Below are 6,073 nucleotides of genomic sequence, written 5' to 3' on the forward strand. Positions count from 1 at the left end.
ATGAGAAAAACAGCTGAAAACAACACTCCAACAACACTCCAACAACAGTCCAACAATACTCCAACAATACTCCTACAATACTCCTACAACACTCCAACAGCACTCCAACAACACTCCAACAACAGTCCAACAACAGTCCAACAATACTCCAACAATACTCCAACAACACTCCAACAATACTCCTACAATACTCCTACAACACTCCAACAGCACTCCAACAACACTCCAACAATACTCCTACAATACTCCAACAACACTCCAACAATACTCCTACAATACTCCAACAACACTCCAACAACACTCCTACAATACTCCAACAACACTCCAACAATACTCCTACAATACTCCAACAACACTCCTACAATACTCCTACAATACTCCAACACCACTCCAACAATACTCCTACAATACTCCAACAACACTCCAACAGCACTCCAACAACACTCCTACAACACTCCAACCACACTCCAACAATACTCCTACAATACTCCAACAGCACTCCTACAACACTTCTACAATACTCCAACACTCCAGCAATAATCCTACAATACTCCAACAATACTCCTACAATACTCCTACAGCACTCCAACAACACTCCTACAACACTCCTACAATACTCCAACAACACTCCTACAATACTCCTACAATACTCCAACAACAGTCCAACAATACTCCAACAATACTCCTACAACACCCCTACAACACTCCAACAGCACTCCAACAATACTCCAACAACAGTCCAACAACAGTCCAACAATACTCCTACAATACTCCTACAACACTCCAACAGCACTCCAACAACACTCCAACAACAGTCCAACAACAGTCCAACAATACTCCAACAATACTCCTACTATACTCCTACAACACTCCAACAGCACTCCAACAACACTCCTACAATACTCCAACAACACTCCTACAATACTCCAACAACACTCCAACAATACTCCAACAATACTCCTACAATACTCCAACGACACTCCAACAATACTCCTACAATACTCCAACAACACTCCAACAGCACTCCAACAACACTCCTACAACACTCCAACAATACTCCAACAACACTCCAACAATACTCCAACAATACTCCAACAGCACTCCAACAATACTCCTACAATACTCCAACGACACTCCAACAATACTCCTACAATACTCCAACAACACTCCAACAGCACTCCAACAACACTCCTACAACACTCCAACAATACTCCTACAATACTCCAACAATACTCCAACAACACTCCAACAATACTCCAACAATACTCCAACAGCACTCCAACAATACTCCAACAGCACTCCAACAATACTCCTACTATACTCCTACAACACTCCAACAGCACTCCAACAACACTCCTACAATACTCCAACAACACTCCAACAATACTCCAACAACACTCCTACAATACTCCAACGACACTCCAACAATACTCCTACAATACTCCAACAACACTCCAACAGCACTCCAACAACACTCCTACAACACTCCAACAATACTCCTACAATACTCCAACAATACTCCAACAACACTCCAACAATACTCCAACAATACTCCAACAGCACTCCAACAATACTCCTACAATACTCCAACGACACTCCAACAATACTCCTACAATACTCCAACAACACTCCAACAGCACTCCAACAACACTCCTACAACACTCCAACAATACTCCTACAATACTCCAACAATACTCCAACAACACTCCAACAATACTCCAACAATACTCCAACAGCACTCCAACAATACTCCAACAGCACTCCAACAATACTCCAACAGCACTCCAACAATACTCCTACTATACTCCTACAACACTCCAACAGCACTCCAACAACACTCCTACAATACTCCTACAATACTCCAACGACACTCCAACAATACTCCTACAATACTCCAACAACACTCCAACAGCACTCCAACAACACTCCCACAACACTCCAACAATACTCCTACAATACTCCAACAACACTCCAACAATACTCCAACAATACTCCAACAGCACTCCAACAATACTCCAACAGCACTCCAACAATACTCCTTATAAGTCTTATAAGCCTTTTATATTCATATTAATATTTCTACCACATAACCACTAGGTGGCGCTTATTTACGACATGGATGTTTTAAGGCCTTTTGTTATTTTACGTATCATAAATGCAGAAGTGATGGTTATCTAGGTCAGATTCTATGCTTTCAAACGATACCACATGTGCTACTGGGACTTTTTTCGTGATGTAGTGCCCCTTTTGGAACACTGGGGGTCCACAGAGTTGAACAGGCTAAATAACATCTTCTGATTACATGTCTAAAAGCTCTTAGTTACTGACTGATTAGATGTTTGAAATCAATTAATGGATGGCAATACAGGTGAAAAAATACCCTAACCATTGTTAGTGTTGAGTGTGTATGTTGACCTGTTTGTGTGTGTTGTGTTAAAGGCGGCGTCTCTGACTGTTGATCTGTGTGGAGACGAGCAGGAACCAGGATACTGTGCTGTCAGCAGTGTGGCGGCTCATACTGACTGGTGGGACATACACATATAAATCAGTTGAGAGTAGACTCAGAATGACCTTCTGTCTGAATGTAATGTGCTGTTTGTCTGTCAGGATTCTGGACGTTCAGCCGAATCGTCTGTCTGTCGGCGGTGTCCGGACGATTGAAGCTCTTCTGCATCGGAAAGGTCAAGTGACCACGCATGACTTTGTGGGGTGCATCATGGAGTTTGCAGTCAACGGACGTCCACTGGAGCCGTCGCAAGCTCTGGCTTCACACGGCATTCTGGACAGGTCTGTAACCACACACTGACACACACACACGCACTCACACTCACACACACACACACACACTGACACACACACACACTGACACACACACACGCACTCACACTCACACACACACACACACTGACACACACACACACTGACACACACACACGCACTCACACTCACACACACACACACACTGACACACACACACACTGACACACACGCGCACTCACACTCACACTCACACACACACACACTGACACACACGCGCACTCACACTCACACACACACACTGACACACACACACACACACACACTCATGCACACACTGACGCACACACACACACACTCACACACACACTGACGCACACACTCACACACACACACACTGACACACACGCGCACTCACACTCACACTCACACACACACACACTGACACACACGTGCACTCACACTCACACTCACACACACACACACACACACTGACACACACACACGCACTCACACACACACACTGACACACACACACGCACTCACACTCACACTCACACACACACACACACACTGACACACACACACGCACTCACACTCACACACACGCGCACTCACACTCACACACACTGACACACACACTCATGCACACACTGACGCACACACACACACTCACACACACACTGACGCACACACTCACACACAGGCGCGCAAACTGACACACGCACAGATACACGCACACACACACACACACACACACACTCACACACACACACGCACTCACACTCACACACACTGACACACACGCGCACTCACACTCACACACACTGACACACACACACACACACTCATGCACACACTGACGCACACACACACACTCACACACACACTGACGCACACACTCACACACAGGCGCGCAAACTGACACACGCACAGATACACGCACACACACACACACACACACACTCACACACACACACACTGTCTCACACACACTTACACTCACGTGCACACACGCACGCACACACGCACACACTCACACACACACTGACACACGCCGAGTCGTGTCACTGTTCAACAGTTCGTTCTCAGTCCTTTTCAGTTCTGTAAACATTTATATATATATATATTTGATTTCAGGTGGCTGATGAGTTTAATGAATGAGGCTCATTTGCATATATGCTAATGTAGCCGTTTGCAATCTCTCTTTGAAATCCTCCAAGCTTTTGTGTGAATCACACGTTTGTGTCCCGTGTACAGATGTCCCAGGTTGGAGGGCGCGTGTGTCACTGACCCCTGCAGACATGGTGGCACATGCGTGGACATGTGGTCATGGCAACAGTGTCAGTGTGCCGTGGGATTCACCGGACCAACCTGTGAGAAATGTGAGTTTGAAACGCAACGGCTTGGTTTGCTGTTGGCGCTCATTTTTGACTGAATGCTTTCAGTCAAACCTGACCATGGCGTTACAAAGAGAAGACAATAAAGTAGTTAATAATAATGTTTTGAACTCGACATGTTTTAAGTGTTACTCTTCATTTCTGTTTGTGTATTTTCTGCATTGTGGCTATTTTTTATATTTTATATATTGTATATGACAACCTGTATTTGTATTTGATCCTTACTGTACATGATTGTGTTTTATTATTAGCATTGTTGCTACAGAACGGACACGAGACTCTGTTTCGCATCACTGATCTTGACTCATTGTCTCTCTCAGACATGACGGCAGACACGGCTCTCTCTCTGGACGGTTCCGGTCGTCTGGATTACAGTCTGAGTCAGAGCCGCAAGAGAGACGTGTTACTGGCGAGAGCGCTGCAGGACAGCGGAAGACCCGTCGCGGAGTACAGCAGTCTGGAGCTGAAGTTCCGCACACGCAGCGGCTCGGGAACGATTCTGCACGCGCAAGAGAGCTCCAACTACACCACCATCAGGGTACGGCTCAGTGTGTGTGTGTGTGTGTCTCCTGGCTCTCGTCCAGTTGGCTGAACTCTCTTCCCCTCCAGTTGCTGCATCCACTGCGAGTTACTACTCAAACACTCACAGTATATCACTGTAAAATGTCGGACATCTCCGATTTGTTCTCCAGAAATCGCTGCTGATCTGGGGGTTTTTTCTTGGCAGGAGAGATTTTCCGTTTCCAGAGTTTGTGGGTCTTTAAATCAGTTGCTCTCTCCATTGCAGTGCTTGTGTTCCTTCTTTTTCCCAAACAGGATTATTTTTCCATTTCAGTAATGAATCAGATTATTGCATGCCGATACGTTCATAAAAACACAAACTGAGCAAGCAAGCTTTTTTTGATCCCAATGCTAAGGCGGTTCCCAAATATAGTCAGCATAATTATTCTTTAGTTTGGCCTTCACAGAGAACACAATCCCACAATTCACTTGGTAAACTTAATGCAAAACGATTGCGTTTGTCAATGTATCTGCTACAGTTACATGTCTTAACCGTGATATTCTTAGTGATCAAACAGGAAAATAAAACACTGACCGGCAAAATATAAACTGTGGTTACATAAATTACTTTGCATTGTTACTTTATTATTACTATAGTAAATACATGTTATTTGCCAAACATAATAAAAAAATATAAATAAATATTGTTACTTAAATTTTTGCATTGTTACTTTATTATTACTTTACTATAAACATGGTATTTGCCAAAAAATAATAACAATAAAAATAAATAAATATTGTTACTTAATTTTTATTGTTACTTTAATATTACTAGTAAAAATATGTTATTTGCAAAAAAAAAAATTTTTACTTACATTTTTTTATTGTTACTTTATTATTAATATAGTAAAAACATGGTATTTGCCAAAAAAAATACAAAAATTAAAATAAATAAATATTGTTACTTACATTTTTTTATTGTTACTTTCATATTAATAGTAAAAATATGTTATTTGCCAAAAAAAATAAAAATAAATAATTATTCTTACTATAGTAAAAACATTGTATTTGCCAAAAAATAATAAAAAAATAAAAATAAATAAATATTGTTACTTAAATTTTGCATTGTTAGTTTATTATTACTTTACTATAAACATGGTATTTGACAAAGAAATTAATAAAAAATAAATATTGTTACTTACATTTTTTTATTGTTACTTTAATATTACTTTACTAAAAACATGTTATTTGGCCAAAAAAACAATCATAAAAAGAAATATTGTTACTTACATTTTTGCATTGTTACTTTATTATTACAAGTAAAAATGTTATTTGCCAAAAAAAAAAAGGTAGACGACACAATTACACTTTTAGAACAAATTTAGCCATTTTTTCCTGTGTGTAAATATATATAT

General features: G+C 41.3%; 1 pseudogene; it reads left to right on the forward strand.

Annotated features, from left to right (window-relative positions):
- LOC127659577 (protocadherin Fat 4-like) overlaps nucleotides 1-6,073 on the forward strand; it is a 122,228-nt pseudogene that overhangs the window by 106,631 nt on the left and 9,524 nt on the right.

Source organism: Xyrauchen texanus, chromosome 19 (assembly GCF_025860055.1).
Source record: "Xyrauchen texanus isolate HMW12.3.18 chromosome 19, RBS_HiC_50CHRs, whole genome shotgun sequence".
Classification (NCBI taxonomy): domain Eukaryota; kingdom Metazoa; phylum Chordata; class Actinopteri; order Cypriniformes; family Catostomidae; genus Xyrauchen; species Xyrauchen texanus.